Source organism: Macaca mulatta, chromosome 4, assembly GCF_049350105.2.
Source record: "Macaca mulatta isolate MMU2019108-1 chromosome 4, T2T-MMU8v2.0, whole genome shotgun sequence".
NCBI lineage: Eukaryota > Metazoa > Chordata > Mammalia > Primates > Cercopithecidae > Macaca > Macaca mulatta.
The window spans coordinates 105185848-105207946 of record NC_133409.1 but is presented as its reverse complement, the minus strand read 5'-3'; the positions used below and the strand labels follow the sequence as shown (position 1 = coordinate 105207946).

The 22099-nt window shown below is 35.8% G+C and overlaps 1 long non-coding RNA gene across 1 annotated transcript in view; it reads left to right on the top strand.

Moving 5' to 3' along the window:
- Positions 1 to 282: 282 nt before the first annotated feature.
- Positions 283 to 22099, top strand: part of LOC144340730 (uncharacterized) — a 71793-nt gene continuing 49976 nt past the window's right edge. Inside the window, exon 1 of the long non-coding RNA XR_013417020.1 lies at positions 283 to 377. This is a non-coding gene — a long non-coding RNA (uncharacterized LOC144340730). The remainder of the gene's footprint in view (positions 378 to 22099) is intronic.

Genomic DNA, 22099 nt, shown 5'->3' with positions numbered 1-22099 from the left:
GAAAGCGATATTCTTTTGTGGCTTGTAACCTGATTTTCAAAGTAACTCCTAAAACATTTTAAACATGTTTTGATCAGTCAGTTATGCTTGTAATGGGACTAAAGATTTTCAAGGTGACTGCCTTGAAGGACAGTTTTAGAATTGGTAGCTGGTATGCTGATTAGAAAACCAGTCTCATGGTGTTTTAACTTATAAAGAGAGAGAAGTAGAACAATATTGATGTCTAGTAAATATTCCTTGGTGATTTTAAGAAATGAGAGCAATATATTTTAACATTTTTATAGAAAAGGAAAAAGCCAAATTTTGGTTGTGATTTGCTATGGTGAGAAGAACATGGTACCTACTGGAAGTCCAGAAGTGAAGCTATGTGAACTTGGGTAAGTCACTTTGACATCTTTTAGTATCTGCTTTTATCTTAAAAATTGGATTATTTTTACTTTTGGACAATGACCAAAATATTATTGTCCCATTTGAAAAACATATGCACACACACCTGTTAAAGGGTGATTGTGAAGTTCAAATGAGATACTGTATGAAAAAGCATTTTGAGAATGCTAATGCACAGTATATATAATGTATTGTAATTTCAGAGAAAATATTTTATTAAGCAAAAATTAGAGGCATATAATGATATCAGACTTTGTTCTGCATCCTGACTTCCTTCCAACATTAAGCTGTTGCTTTCATTTTTACATAGACAGAAGCATGGACTTTGTCACAGCTTTTTCATACATAAAAGAAAGAGAGATGATACTTGCCTTTGAGTTATCAAGTGAAAATACAATGGAGTATTAGTAGAAATACTTGGAAATAAAGGCCTTGCATAAGTGTAAATTTACATTGCCAAGTGAAATGGCTTGGCAAGTGCCTGGCACACAGTTTACAATACATTCTATTTATTATCGATATTCTTAGGATTCATGGACAATGGTTTGTCATTGAATGTCGTACTTGTGAATTTACATATCCAGAACTCAGATTTGAGCAGATTTTCCAGTAAAAGTACTGATATTTTATTTTTTTAATACTTTAACTGTAGTCCAAGAGATCCTAGAGATGGGAAAAATAAAGTTCCCTTTAGCAGTAGAAAAATTCACTACGTGATGGAAAATTTGACTTGAATAACATGAATTACTTTGGACATAAAAGATTGAGAACAAAGGACTTTAGCTTCAGATTTCTAAATTACATATTAAAATTGGGCATATTACAATAATAGAAGCATCATGCAAATGCTTGGAACTTGAGATATTTTGCATTTGACATGAAAAAAATGATTGAGACCTCTGAATAATGAAATTTTGTCATTACTCGCTCTTCTCTATTAGTGGCTCAGGCTGATACGTGTTGTAAATAATCCTTTTATGCCCAGGAAAAGATGTTGAATAGTCTCGATGTAGTTAGGAAAACAGCAATAATACATCTTCTTAGACAAGAAGTCATCCGTTTCTCCAGTGTTCTCCACTGTGCATCCAATAATTCTCTGTGCTCGATTTTGCCATGTGAAAATTCAAGCTCTGAGATACAGTGAGAAAGAAAGTGAGAAGAATGTTTGGGACACAGGCTGATACCTCACTACAGCTAACTATTATAATTTTGTTTAACAAACTCCGAAATCTATCTTGGCTTCAGCACACCAAGAAGCTGGATATAATATATCACATGTTAGGAGTTCTTCCTCTACCTCATGAAATGTTTCAAACATGAGTCCATGTTTTCTGAATCTAGTGGTAAAGAATGGGAATTATTGTTTTATGGGCTGAGAGCTCACACCTCATTTCACAGACGTTTCATGAAGTGCCCAACTAGTTATCGTAAGACCCAAACTCTACTTCTTGGTTCAGGTAGAGATGTTCTGAATGGACATGAATAAGAGAAATAACTTTATCTAGATATAGAATTTGGAGAGGGAGGAGGTATTTACTAAATGCAACAAAATTAGGGAAATTTTTATTAGGTAGAATTCAATCCATCAAGATACCAATGTAAAAAAATAAACAGCGGTGTTTGAATTTGGGATTAATGAAGTGATTTATTTAATATGCCTAAATCTTAAAACAGAATAATACCTATGTTAGTTTCATTATAAATTAATTTAAACACACAATTTAAAAAAATTAGATACTTCTTCAGGGACTAATGATATTGCTAGGGACTGGAGATAAGACTAGAGGGGCCAAGAAGGAGGCTTTTCTGATCAGTTGGGACTCTCATTTTTTGTGTTATCATAGTTCTTCCTTTTTTTGCCTGGCAATCCCATGGAAATCTTGGAATTGTCTCTTTTCAGTTTCAGGTCTTTATTCTAATTTTTTAATGCAATTGATCAAATTATAGTCTTTATCGATTAATTTATACAATCACTTTGCTTCACCCTTATATACTCTGCAGAAATCCTGACTGCTCAACCTAATAAATCATTTTAGTGTGTTTACTTGACCTGGTAGATCTCTGAACAATTGTTTATCTGTGTATCTATGTCAACGTATTTTCTGCTTTCTACTTTCTCTGGTTCACTATGTGAAGGTAGGGTTTATAATTCATTTTCTTTAGTGGGAAAGTGATTTGTGTTTGAGATCCATGCAGGAAATGGATGCTCAATAAATAAAAGACTGCTTTGATTACACGTAACAGAAAACTAAGGATGTCTTAAACCATTAGGATGTTTAAGTTGATGAATAGGAAGCCCAGAAGTAGGCTGTATGGAAATGGTTAACTAGCTTGGTGATGTCAGCAAAGAATCCAGGCACTTTCAGCCTGTGTCAGGATGCTGGCCTTGTCCTTTGGCTCAAGTGCAGTCACAGAGGACTGCTAAGGCTCCTGGCACTAGTCCCAGTGTAATGGCATCTAGAGAAAAAAGAAAGAGCAGGGGTTAAATGGGATCACTCAACTTGTGTATCTCTTTTTTTAAGGCTGGAATATTTTCCAGAAGCAATCAGATTTTTTCTACGTAGTATTTTCCAGAATTATGTCTCATGGCCCCCTGAGCTACAAAAATGGCTGGAAAAAATAAATTTCTATTACTTCTAGACTCCCTGACCTGAGAGAAGGTTTAGGCTATTGAATGGGTAACTAAGGATTCATATCATTTACAGGCCAGGCGCAGTGACTGACACCTGTAATCCCGGCACTTTGTGAAGCCAAGGTGGGAGAATCACTTGAGGCCAGGATTTTGAGATCAGCCTGGCCAACATGGCAAAAACCCATCTCTCAAAGAAAAATAAAAGTTAAAAAATATTTATATCAATTACAATAATTTTGTTTTAATTTTCTGTTATACATAAATGTCCCCCTTTCAGCCACAGCAGAACACTTCTAATATCTTTTAATGTCACGAGAGTTACATATACCCATGCCTCTGTTCTCTATTCATTTCTAAACTGTGTCATACAGAACTATAACAATTCTTAATTGTACAGTTATGTGGATAAACACATAAATTTTCATGTACTAGAAATGGGTGTTTTGCTGTATCTCACATATACATAATGTGTACTTGATATATATTTTAAAAAATTAAGAGCAGAAACTGATCCAACACTGGAATTTCTCTGAATATCACTGGATAAATGTTCATTGCTACAATTAAAGCAAAAATTAAAGTCTACACTTGATTAATGTAGAAACAAAAATGTTTTAATAAAAATAGCTATTGCAGTCATATATAAAATAATATAAATATATATAAAGGTAATATTAATATAATAATGAATTAATAAATAATTCAGGAACTGTTCAAGGAAATGAAGACACAGGAATGAACAGAACAGGTGAGACTTCATAGACCTTCTATTCTGTAGGAAAAACAGACAATAAACAGATAAGTAAATACACAGTATGTCAGATGATGTTAGGTGCTTGTAAAGAAAAATAGCAGAGAATGCTGTTTTGGGTGGGTGGGTGGGTGTGTGAAGACTGTTACTATTTTATATAAGGTGACAACAAAAGGGCTCATAGGTGAGATTCCTCACAGATTAATATTCTGAAAGAGGTGAGGGAACAAGGGAACAAAGGGAAGTGACAAAGACAGAAGTCAAGAGAAAACTTGGCCTCTTTAACACACAGGAATACATAGTAACTTCAAAGACTTTGCTGAATGGAGTGTTACATAAATGAATGAACACATATAAATAACACTTAGGTATGCTTGCCTATTGGTCTGTTGTTAAGCACCAATTCTTCATTATAAGGGTACTGGTGAAATGAATTTTTTAAAAGTTTTTTTTAGATTCTAGGGATTTGTATATAGGTTTATTACATGTATAAATTGCATGATGCTGAGGTTTGGGCTTCTAAAAGATCCCGTTGCCTGAGTAATTAACATAGCACCTGATGGGTGGTTTTCCAACCCATTTCCCTGCTCCCTTTTCCCTCCTCTTTAGGAATCTTCAGTGTTTATTGTTCCTATCTTTGTATCCATGTGTACCCAGTGTTTAGCTCCCACTTACAAGTGAGAACATGTAATATTTGGTTTTCTGTTTTCAGCATTAATTCACTTAGGATAATGGTTTCCAGTTACATCCATGTTGCTGCAATGAACATGATTGTGGTTTTTTTTAATGGCTGCATAATATTCCATGGCATATATGTACCACAGTGTGAAGTGGATTTTTTAAGGAAAATTCTGTCCTCATTCAATCTAGGTCATTTTCTTTGTCTGTAGACCCAGTTCTTTGTTATCTACTGGTTTTCTTATCATACAGTTACTATTTTGAGTACATATTATGTGCTGGATAGAGTGTAAAATGGTTAAGACACAAATCTTACTTAATAATTTTCTCAGTCTTACATACTGAGATACATCAAGAGTAACTTTTCCAATTTCAAAGCCAAACAGAATTAGAACTTTGTTTCTTAAATGATGCCACATTTCAAACTAATTCATTAAAGCTCAGACTGAACTTATAATTTTCTTGTACTTGGTATCATATGCAAATTGAAAAGGGTATCTCCATGTCTATAGTTGTTAAACATTTAGAATTTAGGTAAACTTCATTAATTTCTCTAGGTATATGGTTTTAAAATTATATTCCTTGGAGCATTATTGCAAAAGGTATTAATACTTTTTATATGAAAAAGTAGTTCCATGGTCAGATAATTTTTTAAGAACACCAGATTATAGAAAGGTAAACAGGCTACTTGAATATGGGGCTTCCCAAAGCCTTTACATACTCCATGAAATGAACTTCTCCAAATTATTGGATTATGGAAGGACTGTTTATGAAAGACCTCTGAGTGTCTGAATGAACTAGTTTATGTGATACACAGTTCTTGAAATTATACTTTGGTTATGTCAGTTTCTATGAGATACTATTCAAGTCCATGCAGTGCAGGAGGTTTACTATGTGATACGGTTTGGCTGTGTCCCCACCCAAATCTCATTTTGAACTGTAGCTCCCATAATTCTCATGTGTCCTAAGAGGGACTCACTGGGTGATAGTTGAATCATGGGTGTGGGATTTTCCTGTGCCATTCTTGTGATAGTGGTTGGTTTTATAAAGGGCAGTTCCCTGCACATGCTGTCTTGCCTGTTGCCATGTAAGACATGCCTTTGCTTCTCCTTTGCCTTCTGGCATGACTGTGAGGCCTCCCCAGCCATGTGGAATGTGAATCCTTTAAACCTGTTTTTCTGTATAAATTACCCAGTCTCAAGTATTTCTTCATAGCAGTATGAAAATGGACTAATAGAGTAAATTGGTACCAGAATAATGGGGTGCTGCTCTAAAGATGTCCCCAAATATGGAAGCAACTTTGGAACTGGGTAACAGGCAGAGGTTGGAAGAGTTTAGAGGGCTCAGAGGAAGATATAAAAATGTGGGAAAGTTTGGAACTTCCTAGAGACTTATTGAATGGCTTTGACCAAAATGCTGATGTGATACAGAAAATAAAGTCCAGGCTGAGGTGGTCTCAGATGGAGGTGAGTAACTTGTTGGGAAATGGAGTAAAGGTCACTCTTGCTATGCAGAGAGATTGAAGGCATTTTGTCTCTGCCCTAGAGATCTGTGGAACTTTGAACTTGAGAGAGATTGTTTAGGGTATCTGGCAGAAGAAATTTCTAAACAGCACAGTGTTCAAGAGGAGGCAGAGCATAAAAGTTTGAAAAAAAATTTTTTTTTGAGACAGAGTTTTGCTCTTATTGCCTAGGCTGGAGTGCAATGGTGCAATCTTGGCTCACTGCAAAAATTTGCAGGCTGATGATGCATTAAAACAGGAAAACCCATTTTCTGGGGAGAAATTCAAGCCAACTGCTGAAATTTATATAAGTAACAAGGAGCCATATGTTAATCACTAAAACAGTGGGGATAATGTCTCCAGGGCATGTCAGAGACCTTCACAGCAGCCATCACAGACCTGGAGGCCTAGGAGAAAAAATGGTTTTGTGGTCTGGGCTCAGACCCGCCCCCCTTACTGTGTGCAGGTTAGGGACTTGGTGCCCTGCATCCCAGCTGCTTCAGCCATGGCTAAAAGGGGCTAAGGTACAGCTTGGACTGTAGCCTCAGAGGGTGAAAGGCCCAAGCCTTGGCAGCTAGGTTTTGGTGTTGAATCTGAGGATGCATAGAAGTTAAGAATTGAGGTTTGAGAACCTCCACCTAGATTTCAGAGGATGCAGGAAAATGCCTGATGTCCAGACAGAAGTTTATTGCAGGGGCAGGGCCCTCATAGAGAAACTCTGCTAGGGCAGTGTGGAAGGGAAATGTGGGGTTGAAACCCCCAAACAGAGTCCTCACTTGGTCACTGCCTAGAGGAGCTATGAGAAGGCCACTGTCCTCCAGACCCCAGAATGGTAGATCCACTGACAGCTTGCACTGTGGGCCAGGAAAAGCTCAGACACTCAATGCCAGGCTGTAAAAGCAGGTGGCAGGGGGTCTGTACTCTGCAAAGCCATAGAGGTAGAGGTGCCCAAGGCCATTGGAGCCCACTTCTTGCATCAGTGTGACCCAGATGTGAGACATGGAGCCAAAGGAGATTATATTGGAGCTCTAAGTTTTGACTGCCTCATTGGATTTCAGACTTGCGTGGGGCCTGTAGTCTCCTCATTTTGGCTGATTTCTCCCATTTGGAACAGGTGTATTTTTTCCAATGCCTGTATTCCCCTTGTATGAAGGAAGTAACTAACTTGCTTTTGATTTTACAGGTTATTAGGTGGAAAGGACTTGCCTTGTCTCAGATGAAACTTTGAACTGTGGACTTCTGAGTTAATGATGTAATGAATTAAGACTTCGGGGGACTGTTGAGAAGGCATGCTTGGTTTTGAAATGTGAGGACATGAGATTTGGGAGGGGTCAGGGGCAGAATGATATTGTTTGGCTGTGTCCCTACCCAAATCTCATCTTGAATTGTAGCTCCCATAATCCCCATGTGTTGTAGGTGAGTTCTGGTGGAAGGTAATTGAATCATGGAGTGAGTTTTGACCATGTTGCTCTTGTGATAGTGAATAAGTCTCATGAGATCTGACAGTTTTATAAAAGGCAGTTCCCTTGCTCATGCTCTTTTGCCTGCCACCATGTAAAATGTGCCTTTGCTCTTTCCTCACCTTGTCTGCTATGATTGTGAGGACTCCCCAGTCACGTGAAAGTGTGAGTCCATTAATCCTTTGTATAAATTACCCAGTCTCAAGTATTTCTTCCTAGTAGTATAAAAATGGACAAATACACTATGCTTCAGTTAGAATGCATTCTAGCTATTGTGTATATAAAAAAATCTTTCTTGCACTTCCTTAATTTGGAAGAGCTCCTATAACTTGAATTTAGATGGTAAAATAATTACATCAAAGACAAGCATCATCTAGAAGCTTTCCCCCCTTTAGCATTGATTTGTAGGTTACATTTAGAAATACCCATTTCTTTAATTCTTTCCTACCATTTTCAGTTACTTGGAATAAAGAGGAGATAAAGATATGTCCACTTTATCCTTCTTTATAGGTTGCTGTTTAACTGTTTCTTACCTATCTGTGTGCAGTTTAGGTCTTCTCCATCTGACCCAATAGTCTTTAGCCAGCTTCAAGTAGGGCTATTTTAATCCCACATGTAACATGTCACAGTTTACTCTGAGAGCAAATGCTATCATTTTATATTTGGCTTGTAAATGAGACTTCTGTTCATTAGTGATACGTAGTTGGGGCTTTGAGGAGAAGCTCATTTTTATGTAATTTATCAATGAAAGAGAGGAATATACAGGTGAAATTTCCAAAATTCAGCTGCATCCTGACCTTGGGTTTCTACTTTCTGGAGGTACCAATTAGCTTGGGAAGTCTTACTCTCTCAAAACTTACTCTCTTAAAACTTTCTGAACTTACTCTCTTAAAAATATCCTATTGCTATTAGCTACATGTAAGTGTGAATGTAATTCAATGTGTTACAATTGCAACAAGAACAAGAAAGTCAAGGTTAGTGAAATAGTTTAGTTTGCTGCTTGAACTGAGTGGACTCCATCTCTCATACTTGTATTCTTTGTGTTATTTTTATGACTTTTCTCTCATTCCTTTATTCCTGAGTGGCCATTGTCTGTCACCTGACTTTTTTTTTTCTCTTCTGAATGTAACTCTCCAATTTCATATGTGGACTCTGAAGCTATATGCTAAAAATCTGTTGAAAGAGTGTTTAAATAATAGTAAGCAGATGCTGAGTTGTTTCCTCTATAAGATAACTTTGGGACATTAGGAGATAGATTATGTGATGGCTGCTTTGACTGTTTAGTTATTTTTCCCTTTCTGTTACTTGATTACTTTTGCATTATGTGATATCTGGTATTTGATGGCAAATATTCAATGACCTCAGTTTTTTGAAACATCTCAATTGTGTGAACTTTTGACACTTAACACTTTTATGAAGCAGTCAATTTAGATTCTAAAACAGCAGAGTTAACTATGCAAACTTTCAGACAAGCGTAAGTTGGTCTAATGTCCCAGCAAAGCATTTATTGTGCTGCAACATGGCTGATCTTAACATCTACTCTGTGTTTCTTGGGCCTTGTGGTGTTAACTATTTCTTTCAGCAGATGTTTGTTGACAGTTAGTATACTAAACTTTGTTGCTGCCTGTTTTTTTTCAGAAGCAATTATAGATCTTGGATTGCACTCTTCAATTAACAGCACACTTGCCAGGTCTAATAGAAGGGCTGTCCTCACCTTTTAACTACCTGCCCTGAAGAGATGCATCTGAGTTGTCAGAAATGCTACCTCTGGGCTTTAGAGTAATGTGCTTCTTATCTCTGCACTTACAATTACCATATTGAAATAGAGTACAAACACCTTTTGTTTTCTCCCACTCAGATGTACACCATTAATTTATATAAGTACAACTGCTTATCTTGGTTACCTTTGTTATGCATAGTGTTTGATATCTATAATGTCAGTTTTGAATAAGTCTATTTGTTTTGAAAGGAAAAAAAAGGTGCTAATAATCGATTTAAAGAAAAATTTTAATTAGCATTATTTGTAGTAAAGCTAATTTGTTTTATCTTACACTATTGTCAGGCTAATACTGGATGGTACTTTATTTCTATCTCTTATCCTCTTATCCAGGAAACTACTAGCTTTTACTTTGATAAAAAGAAATGATAATGCCTGATTTGACTAATTCTTTTTTTATTGAATTCAGATAAAAATTATGATTAGCCTAAATAAATCACATCTGAAAAATTTAGAAAGTGTTATCTCCAAGGAAAATAAGGTAAAGTTATTTGACAATACTTTGCTGGTTTTGTTGAGACCTCATTCTGAGTAACAGATTGACATGTAAAAATTTTATGTTCCCAAGGGTTATACCTCCTCCCAATTTCTACACATGTTTCCTTCTCTCTCCAGTTTATTTGATCCCAGGCACAGGTGTCAAAGTGTGTGTGGTTACTAAATCATGTTTGATCTCAAGGCATATTTCCAAACATGGTCAAGCATTGATGGACATCTCAAAGATCAAGGGTCTAAACAAGGAGTGAGGATGACTTCAGAAGGCCTGGGAAACAATAAAGTCATGCAAAAATAATGAATTTGAAATGAAGAATAGAGAGAAAGACAAAAGCATTAGACTGAAGAAATATTGTTACCAAGAAGAGAGAATGAAAAAACTAGGGGAATTGGGATGCAAATGGGATACATGTATGGATATAGGTGAAAGATGGGAGAAAAAGTGGTTTTTCTTACCTGAGCTGCCTGTCAATGGCCTAAACTGGTCCTTGGTCTTCTTTAATAGTGAAGGTTCACCTCCTAAGGGATTTTCTTCAGTGTCTGTGATGTTTAGACTATACAATCTATTTTTTTCTGGTCTTTTTATTTCTCTTCTATGTTCATGTAAAATTCATGACTAGGATATGTTTTCTTCATAAAGCTCTAAATCATTGGAAATAACATTTCCTTTTATAAGTTAGATATTAATACAAAAATAAGTAATAAGACAAACTGTTTTAAGTCTTGGGACGATAGTTTTTATAAAATACGAAAGTGTAATACTATAGAGGTAATATAAATAGATGTTTAATATAACCCAGATATCATTTGTGATCTTTGATTTTACTGAAATGGTATCATTCGTAATATTGCCTTCTAAATTTACACCACAGATTACAAGTGCTAGAACTAAGAATATCTATAAGGGTTTATTAATATGTTGGTAATGCAATACAATATAGTGGTAAAAGCACATACTTTGGTATCAGACATGTTCAGTTCAAAATCTGACTCAGTGCAGTGGCATAGCATCTACCAGGAATTAGAGATCTGGATTCAAGCCTTGATACTGCCAGTAACATTGGTCAAGTCATTTGAATCTTTCTGAGCCTCAGTTTTCTAATAGGGAAATGAGGATAAAAATACTTGCTCTGCTTAATGTTTAGGCTGCTTAGGGAGCTTAATTGAGGTAACCTGTGCAGTGCGGATAGATGTGAGACATTGTTGTGAGCACAATTGTGAACTTGCTTTTTAACACCTGCATAATCCTGGCTCATGTACAGTTAGTGGCACTCAGATACTTTTTACTTATTCATCAATCTGGTCTTTTTTTATCCTGAATAGTTTATAGACAGGGCTCAAGGAGAGACTGCTGTGAGGAAACTCAAAGAGCCATACCCTTAATTTTGGGCCTCTTATATCCTCCCAAGAGGAGAATTTGAGGATTTCAAACATGATAATTGTATCAGGATGCAATTTCTACTCTGAGATATGCTTTAACATTTAACAAAGAAGAAATGGAAGATATTTAGTTTAAAAATTAAAATTCTTGACCAAATTGAAATTTTCAAAATGTAATATTTTTCACCTGAAAAGCGGTTTTCCATTTGATTTTGTTTTTGGAGAGAAACTGGTTTTCTTATACAAAGGTGATAGAACTCTCTTTGTGTGGTTTGTCTTTTAAAGAAGTTTATTGTTTAGTGAGGAAATTTCTCTGGAATGAGATGATGTTACTAGAACAGGCATTTTTAACATGGAGGAAATTACAGGACTATGTGAAATTACAGTTTTAAGATTTAGAGACATCTGAAATTATGTAATGTATTCATATTATACATTAAGGACTTGCTAATTAAGGTGGGCCTTTTAAAAATAATTAAGCACCATGAATTTTATTTAGCAGTGATTTAGTCATCTAAAAACAACATAAGCAATATATCTAAATTATGTGTAAGTTTTATTAGGGATCTTCATAATCACAGTATCGGAGACCAAGGAATTGATGTTCTTCTCAGGAATAGCACTAGTTGAAATATAATTAATGATATGGTGGCATATAAGCACAAGAAAGTTATATATAATTTCTTATTTGTTGTGGCCAAGACATTAATATTTTATGAGACTTTGTATCTGAACATATATAGAGAAATATTTTATTCAGTATTTGAAGCAAAAGACTTCTTCCCACATTTCTCTATGAATTAGTGTATATTTCACGTTCTATTAAAAACAAACAGGACTGTGAAAAAGTTTTCACTCTTTGAAAAAGTGTGACTATTTTATGTGTTTATTAAATTCTTACTCTACTATAGGCAAATTTGGTGATTGAAACATGACAGATAAGTTTTCTGTTATGGATGTGATTTCCTAATCAATAGTAAACTGAAAAAAATGTAGTAAATATAGGTGGGTCATAAGAAAAGAAGGTATTACGAGGGATTATCCTAGTGCCAGGCTGGCAGAGAGAGAGAGTCACAGGGCAGTGTAGAGTGTGGTAAAGTGGGATCAAAGGGTTTGAACTCTAGCTGTGGTCCTACCACTTAATCACTTGTATGTATGATCTCAGCGAGGTCCATCTACCTTGGAGCCTTAGATCCCCCATCTTTGAAAGGGGTGTAATTATACCTGCTCAATAGGAATTCTGTGATGATGACATCAGATTATGTTTTAAAATAATACAATGTAAGGGACAGGAAGGTAGCAAGCAAACGCTAGTTTCAGTCAATACATTGAAAATAAATTTTTCCACTGAAGTGGGCCATAAGAAGTTATATCATCTCCATCTTGATTTACTTAATCTTTATAGATCAATAATTAGTCCTAGAAAAAGCTGATTGCCTTAGGAATATCTTTATTGAAACAATCATTTCTCTGTCATATCATTCATTAACATGAGGTTGTGGCTCTGGCATTTTCAATAAGGATTTGCTATGTAAAAAAGGAGGTCCTCTTTTATTTCACTGAGCAGTGGTTTGTAGTTCTCCTTGAAGAGGTCCTTTACATCCCTTGTAAGTTGGATTCCTAGGTATTTGATTCTCTTTGAAGCAATTGTGAATGGAAGTTCATTCCTGATTTGGCTCTCTGTTTGTCTGTTACTGGTGTATAAGAATGCTTGTGATTTTTGCACATTAATTTTGTATCCTGAGACTTTGCTGAAGTGGCTTATCAGCTTAAGGAGAATTTGGGCTGAGACAATGGGGTTTTCTAAATATACAATCATGTCATCTGCAAACAGGGACAATTTGACTTCTTCTTTTCCTAACTGAATACCCTTGATTTCTTTCTCTTGCCTAATTGCCCTAGCCAGAACTTCCAACACTATGTTGAATAGGAGTGGTGAGAGAGGGCATCCCTGTCTTGTGCCAGTTTTCAAAGGGAATTTTTCCAGTTTTTGCCCATTCAGTATGATATTGGCTGTGGGTTTGTCATAAATAGCTCTTATTATTTTGAGGTACATTCCATCAATACCGAATTTATTGAGCGTTTTTAGCATGAAGGGCTGTTGAATTTTGTCAAAAGCCTTTTCTGCTTCTATTGAGATAATCATGTGGTTCTTGTCTTTGGTTCTGTTTATATGCTGGATTATGTTTATTGATTTGCGAATGTTGAACCAGCCTTGCATCCCAGGGATGAAGCCCACTTGATCATGGTGGATAAGCTTTTTGATGTGTTGCTGAATCCGGTTTGCCAGTATTTTATTGAGGATTTTTGCATCGATGTTCATCAGGGATATTGGTCTAAAATTCTCTTTTTTTGTTGTGTCTCTGCCAGGCTTTGGTATCAGGATGATGTTGGCCTCATAAAATGAGTTAGGGAGGATTCCCTCTTTTTCTATTGATTGGAATAGTTTCAGAAGGAATGGTAACAACTCCTCCTTGTACCTCTGGTAGAATTCAGCTGTGAATCCATCTGGTCCTGGACTTTTTTTGGTTGGTAGGCTATTAATTATTGCCTCAATTTCAGAGCCTGCTATTGGTCTATTCAGGGATTCAACTTCTTCCTGGTTTAGTCTTGGAAGAGTGTAAGTGTCCAGGAAATTATCCATTTCTTCTACGTTTTCTAGTTTATTCGCATAGAGGTGTTTATAGTATTCTCTGATGGTAGTTTGTATTTCTGTGGGGTCGGTGGTGATATCCCCTTTATCATTTTTAATTGCGTCGATTTGATTCCTCTCTCTTTTCTTCTTTATTAGTCTTGCTAGTGGTCTGTCAATTTTGTTGATCTTTTCAAAAAACCAACTCCTGGATTCATTGATTTTTTGGAGAGTTTTTTGTGTCTCTATCTCCTTCAGTTCTGCTCTGATCTTAGTTATTTCTTACAAACAAATGGAAGAACATACCATGCTCATGGATAGGAAGAATCAATATCGTGAAAATGGCCATACTGCCCAAGGTAATTTATAGATTCAATGCCATCCCCATCAAGCTACCAATGAGTTTCATCACAGAATTGGAAAAAACTGCTTTAAGTTCATATGGAACCAAAAAAGACCCCACATTGCCAAGACAATCCTAAGTCAAAAGAACAAAGCTGGAGGCATTACGCTACCTGACTTCAAGCTATACTACAAGGCTACAGTAACTAAAACAGCATGGTACTGGTACCAAAACAGAGATATAGACCAATGGAACAGAACAGAGTCCTCAGAAATAATACCACACATCTACAGCCATCTGATCTTTGACAAACCTGAGAGAAACAAGAAATGGGGAAAGGATTCCCTATTTAATAAATGGTGCTGGGAAAATTGGCTAGCCATAAGTAAAAAGCTGAAACTGGATCCTTTCCTTACTCCTTATACGAAAATTAATTCAAGATGGATTAGAGACTTAAATGTTAGACCTAATACCATAAAAATCCTAGAGGAAAACCTAGGTAGTACCATTCAGGACATAGGCATGGGCAAAGACTTCATGTCTAAAACACCAAAAGCAATGGCAGCAAAAGCCAAAATTGACAAATGGGATCTCATTAAACTAAAGAGCTTCTGCACAGCAAAAGAAACTACCATCAGAGTGAACAGGCAACCTACAGAATGGGAGAAAATTTTTGCAATCTACTCATCTGACAAAAGGCTAATATCCAGAACCTACAAAGAACTCAAACAAATTTACAAGAAAAAAACAAACAACCCCATCCAAAAGTGGGCAAAGGATATGAACAGACATTTCTCAAAAGAAGACATTCATACAGCCAACAGACACATGAAAAAATGCTCATCATCACTGGCCATCAGAGAAATGCAAATCAAAACCACAATGAGATACCATCTCACACCAGTTAGAATGGCGATCATTAAAAAGTCAGGAAACAACAGGTGCTGGAGAGGATGTGGAGAAATAGGAACACTTTTACACTGTTGGTGGGATTGTAAACTAGTTCAACCATTATGGAAAACAGTATGGCGATTCCTCAAGGATCTAGAACTAGATGTATCATATGACCCAGCCATCCCATTACTGGGTATATACCCGAAGGATTATAAATTATGCTGCTATACAGACACATGCACACGTATGTTTATTGCAGCACTATTCACAATAGCAAAGACTTGGAATCAACCCAAATGTCCATCAGTGACAGATTGGATTAAGAAAATGTGGCACATATACACCATGGAATACTATGCAGCCATAAAAAAGGATGAGTTTGTGTCCTTTGTAGGGACATGGATGCAGCTGGAAACCATCATTCTTAGCAAACTATCACAAGAACAGAAAACCAAATACCGCATGTTCTCACTCATAGGTGGGAACTGAACAATGAGATCACTTGGACTCAGGAAGGGGAACATCACACACCGGGGCCTATGATGGGGAAGGGGGAGGGGGGAGGGATTGCATTGGGAGTTATAACTGATGTAAATGACGAGTTGATGGGTGCAGCACACCAACATGGCACAAGTATACATATGTAACAAACCTGCACATTATGCACATGTACCCTACAACTTAAAGTATAATAATAATAAATAAATTAAAAAAAAAAGGAGGTCATTGGAGTTACTTCTTATTAGTGTGCTTATTCTACATTATAACCTATTTATAGTTTCCATAAAAGTTACCTGTTTTGGTATTTGAGGTGATCCACAAAAACTTTAAACAATAAATGAGTTTCTATATTAAATTTCTTAAACTAACCATTCTCTGAGAAAATAGCTTTAATTGAATTATTTGCTCAGAGACAAATCAGTAATTAATTTTCCAATTCAAAAGCTATGACTTGGATGTTTCCTTTAAAGTGTGCCAGTTAAAATAGAAGAGCCAATACATGTGTATTTACTGACAAGTTGGAAGGTGTTGCTAGGCTTTTTCATGCGTTCTCTGAAGATTAATGCTTTATTTGAAAAGAAATTTCAACTCCCCTTGATCAAGGTGCTTAAGTCTTAACATTATATTTCTATTTCATAATACACACCTAGCTCCCAGTGATAATTCTACCATAGTTTGTGGTGATTAGGAAGAATTTTGTCAGACAATGAATAAGCTTGTTATGAGTTGACTAAGATGGAAATAACATGTTTGAATTCTTGTATTCCATGAACTTTAGAGGGCCAGTGAAAAACCAGTTGCTATGTAGTATTTGTTAATGTAAAATGTTGGTAAGTTTTAGCAAATTTTATTAACAAAGGATGTAAATGAGGAAAATGAGGTATTTCTAAAACTATGAGTTTTCTAAAGAAAATCCTACAGAACAATTCTTCTCTCTGCTTACTTAATGTCATTTTATTCAAAGTGCCTAATCTGATCCCCCTTATGTAAAATTATACACCTCAATGCTTCTAACCTTCCTTGGAATGCTCTGTTTCCTTCTGGAGTGCTAATTACCTTCAAATGCACTACATATTTTAAAATATTTATTTGTTTTATTGTATTCACTCTTCTCCTATCAACTGTAAACTTCATAAACTCAGAAGTTTTGTTCGCTTTATTAATGCTTACAATATTGTCTGATAGCCTGCAAATGCTGAATAAATCCTTGTTGAATGAATGCATAAACACATCAATATCTGTAGAAATAGATAAATAGATTCAATGCACGGCATCAGCTTGTGCACCTGAAAGTGGTTCTAATTGATCATTTGGTTGTTTGTCTGAAGCCTGAACTCATCAGTGGAATGTATCAAATGAAGTTGAAATGACAGAAATAAATTTGTATATTGAAGAAAGATAAATCTAAAGAATTTAGGGAGACTGGGTACTCTCTAGGTTTATTCCTCAAAAGGATATTCAAAACAGTTCCTTCAGGTAGCATGATGCCTCCAGCTTTGTTCTTTTTGCTTAGGATTGACTTGGCTATTTATTATTTTGCTTAGGATTGACATGGCTGTTGATTGGCTCTTTATGGTTCCATATGAATTTTAAAGTAGTTTTTTCTAATTGTGTGAATAATGTCAATGGTAGTTTGAATGGGAATAGCATTGAATCCATAAATTACTTTGGTTAGTATGGCCATTTTTCACAATATTGATTCTTTTTATCAATGAGGATAGGATGTTTTTCCATTTGTTAGTGTCCTTTCTTATTTCCTTGAGCAGTGGTTTGCAATTCTCCTTGAAGAGATCCTTCACGTACGTTTTTAGCTGTATTTCTAGTTAATTTATTCTAGGTATTTTATTCTCTTTGTAGCAATTGTGAATGGGAGTTCACTCATGGTTTGGCTCTCTGCTTGTCTATTGCTGGTGTACAGGAATGCTTGTGATTTTTGCACATTGATTTTGTAGCCTGAGACTTTGCCTAAGTTACTTATCAGCTCAAGGAGCTTTTGGGCTGAGACGATGGAGTTTTCTAAATAAAGGATCATGTCGTCTGCAAACAGAGATAATTTGACTTCCCCTCTTCCTATTGGAATACCTTGCTTTCTTTCTCTTGCCTGATTGCCCTGGGCAGAACTTCCAATACTATGTTGAGTAGGAGTGGTGAGAGAGGGCAGCCTTGTTTGCATTGGTTTTTAAAGGGAATGCTTCCAGCTTTGCGCACTCAGTATGATATTGGCTGTGGGTTTGTCATAAATAGCTCTTATTATTTTGAGATATGTTCCAACAATACCTAGTTTATTGTGAGTTTTTAACATGAAGGGATGTTGAATTTTATTGAAGACCTTTTCTGCATCTACTGAGATAATCATGTGGTTTTTGTCATTGGTTCTGTTTATATGATGGATTACATTTATAGATTTGTGTATGTTGAACCAGCCCTGCATCCCAGGGATGAAACAGTTTGATTGTGGTGGATAAGCTTTTTGATGTGCTGCTGGATTCAGTTTGCCCATATTTTATTGAAGATTTTCGCGTGGATGTTCATCAGGGTTATTGGCCTGAAGTTTTCTTTTTTTTTTTTTGTCTGTGCCAGGTTTTGGTATTAGGATGATGCTCGCTTCATAAAATCAGTTAGGGAGGAGTTCCTCCTTTTTAATTTTTTGGAATAGTTTGAGAAGGAATGGTACCAGCTCCTCTTTGTACGTCTGGTAGAATTAGGCTGTGAATCTGTCTGGTCCTGGGCATTTTTTTTTTTTTTTTTTGGTAGGCTATTTATTCTACCTCAATTTCAGACCTTCTTATCGGTCTATTCAAGGATTAGACTTCTACCTGGTTTAGTCTTGGGAGGGTGTATGTGTTCAGGAATTTATCCATTTCTTCTAGATTTTCTAGTTCATTTGTCTAGAGGTGTTTATAGTATTGTCTGATGGTAGTTTCTACTTCTGTGGGGTCAGTGGTTATATTCTACAAGGCTACAGTGACCAAAACAGCATGGTACTGTACCAAATAGACATATAGAACAATGAAACAGAATAGAGACCTCAGAAATAAGACCACATATCTACAACCATGTGATGTTTGACAAACCTGACCAAAACAAGCAAGGGGGAAAGGAATCACTATTTAATAAATGGTGCTGGGAAAACTGGCTAACCATATGCAGAAAACTGAAACTGGACCCTTTCCTTACACTTTGTACAAAAATTAACTCAAGATGGATTAAAGACTTAAACATAAAACCCAAAACCATAAAAACCCTGGAAGAAAATCTAGACTCTATCATTCAGGACATAGGCATGGACAAAGATTTTATGATGAAATTGCCAAAAGCAATTGCAACAAAAGCTAAAATTGACAAATGAGATCTAATTAAATTAAAGAGCTTCTGCACAGCAAAAGAAACTGTCATCAGAGTGAACAGGCAACTTAAAGAATGAGAGAAAATTTTTGCAATCTACCCATCTGACAAAGGTCTAGTATCCAGAATTTACAGGGAACTTTAAAAAATTTAAGTTCCTTTTAAGAAAAAAGCAATCCCATGAAAAAGAGTGCAAAGGGTATGAACAGACTCTTCTCAAAAGAGGACATTTATGTGGCCAATAAACATATGAAGAAAAGCTCAACATCACTCATCATTAGAGAAATGCAAATCAAAACTACAATGAGATACCATCTCATGCCAGTCAGAATAGAGATTATTAAAAAGTCAAGAACTACAGATACTAGCGAGACTATGGAGAAGTAGGAACACTTTTACACTGTTGGTGGGAATGTAATTAGTTCAACCATTATGGAAGACAGTGTGGCAATTACTCAAGGATCTAGAACTAGAAATACCTTTCACCCAGCAATCCCATTATTGGGTATTATAAGGAATAGAAATCATTCTATTATAAAGATACATGTACACGTATGTTTATTGAAGTACTGTTCACAATAGCAAAGGCATGGAACTAACCCAAATCCCGATCAGTGATAGACTGAATAAAGAAAATGTGGTGCATATACACCGCGGAATACTATGCAGCCATAAAAAGGAATGAGATCATGTCCTTTGCAGGGACCTGGATGAAGCCTGAAGCATCATCCTCAGCAAACTAACACAGAAACAGAAAACCCAACACCATATGTTCTCACTCATGAGTGCGAGCTGAACAATGAGAATACATTGACACAGGGAGGGGAACATCACACACGGGGCCTGTTGGTTGGTGGGGAGGGAGAGTATCAGGACAAATAGCTAATGCATGCAGGGCTTAAAACCTAGGTGATGGATTGTTAGGAGCAGCAAACCACCATGGCACACATTTACCTATGTAACAAACCTGCATGTTGTGCACATGTATCCTGGAACTTAGAGTGAAATTTAAAAAATAAAAATAAAAAAGGAAACACTTTCTTCATTAGATATTAAGAAATTCATTGAGAAGGGGAATGCAGCATTCTTGAAAAAGACTGCAGTGTTTGTTGTATGTTTGCTGGGATGATACTACCATATACAGTGGCATCCTATATTGACTGAGGCCACACAGCAACACTTAATTGGTCAAGCTAGGTGATGTGGTTTTCATAATTATCAACTGGGTGAGAGTGATGATAATAAAATTTGACATTGAGAAAACTTTTGGAAGTGACTAACTGATCATGAGGATCCTAGAACTGAAACTGGTAATAACCCATTAAGGTCCCACTTAAAAACTTTCTAGGTTTGGCAGTGACTTGGGTGATGCACCACATTGGAAATTCATGGTCCCTCCCAACTTGCCTGCCTGACCTAATCAAATAATAGACTCAGAGCTCCTTAAATAAAGGGAAAGATTTACATCATTGAGAAGCGCCCCATAGTAATCTCTAGTATGTCTGTCTTCTTGTCTTCCTCTAGTATTTTAGAGAGAGTGTATTACTGGTTATTAACTTTATGCAATCCATAAATAGCAGGATATCAAAACTAGCTTGCGATGGCACTAAATATAAAAGGACTGAATATCTCTCAGAGATAATTATGGTGACTGAATGTGGATATTCACTTTGAGGAAGAGGATGCATATATTTTCATTTGGAATACAGATAATTTCATTATGTCAAGTTTGAGTATGCTGTCATTGCTATTGCTTTGTTTTGAAGTTATATGTATGAGAAGAAGGCAGTGTTGTGGGGAGAAGTCAAAAGGCAGATTCTTTATTTTATTTTAAAATAGTTATCTGACTTCTCTTTTATTTGTATTTTAATTTTGTGGGTACATAGTAGGAGTATATATTAGGTACATGAGATATTTTGATACAGGCATACAGTGTGTAATAACCACATAAAAGTAAATGGGGTATTCATCATCTCAAGTGTTTATCCCTTATTTGTGTTATGAACATATACAATTATACTCTTTTAGTATTTTACAATGTACAATAAATTATTGTTGACTTTAGTCACCCTGTTGTGCTGTCAAATACTATATTTTATTCATTCTAGCTACATATATTTCGGTACCCATTAACCATCCCACCTTCCCCACTCACCTAGAATTCTTCCCAGCCTCTGGTAACAATCATTCTACTCTCCATCTCCATAAGTTCACTTCTTTTAATTTTCAGTTCCCACACACAAGTGAAAATACGCAAAGTTTGCCTTTCTGTGCCTTGCTCTTTGCAAAGTCCAATGCCCTGTAGAATTTCCCCCCATTTTTTTTTTTTGAGAGTTTAATAGGCTAAGGTGTTAGACATGTCTTTAATCCATTTGGATTTGATCTTTGTGTATGACAAGAGAAAGGAGTCCAGTTTCATTATTCTGCATATGGATATTCAGTTTTCCCAGCACCATCGGTACCATTTTTTGAAGACACTGACCTTCCCCAATATTCTTGGCATCTTTGTTGAAAATGAGTTCACTGTAGATGTATGGATTTGCTTCTGGGCTCTCTATTTTGTTCCATTGGTTTATGTGTCTGTTTTCATGTGAGTACCATGCTGTTTTGGTTACTATACCTCTATGGTATAATTTGAAGTCAGATAATATGACACCCCCAGTTTTGTTTTTTTCTGCTTAGAGGAGCTTTGGTTATTGTGGGTCTTTTGTGGCTCCATATAAATTTAAGGATTTTTTTTTCTATTTCTGTGAAGAATGTCATTGATATTTTGGTAGAGATTGCATATAATCTGTGGATTGTTTTAGGTAGTGTGGACATTTTAACAATATTGATTCTTCCAATTCATGAACATGGAATGTATCTTTCCATGTTTTGGTGTGTCTTCAATTTATTTCATCAGTGTTTTATAGTTTTCATTATAGAAATCTTTTATTTCTTTAATTCAATTAATTCCTAAGTATTTTATTTTATTTGTAGCTATTGTAATTGGGATTACTTTTTTGATTTCTTTTTTAGATTGTTTGCTGTTATCACGTAGAAATGCTACTGATATTTAGATATTGATTTTGTATCCTTCAACTTCTACTCAGTTTGTTTATTAGTTCTAATAGTTTTTTGGTGGGGTCTTTAGGTTTTTCCAAATATAAGATCATATCATCTGCAAACAAGGATAATTTGATTTCTTCGTTTTCAACTTGATTGTCTTTTGTTTCTTTCTCTTGTCTAATTGCTCTAGCTAGTACTAGACATAGTACTTCTTCCGGTACTATGTTGAATAACAGTGGTGAAATGGGCATTCTTTTCTTGTTCCAGATATTAAA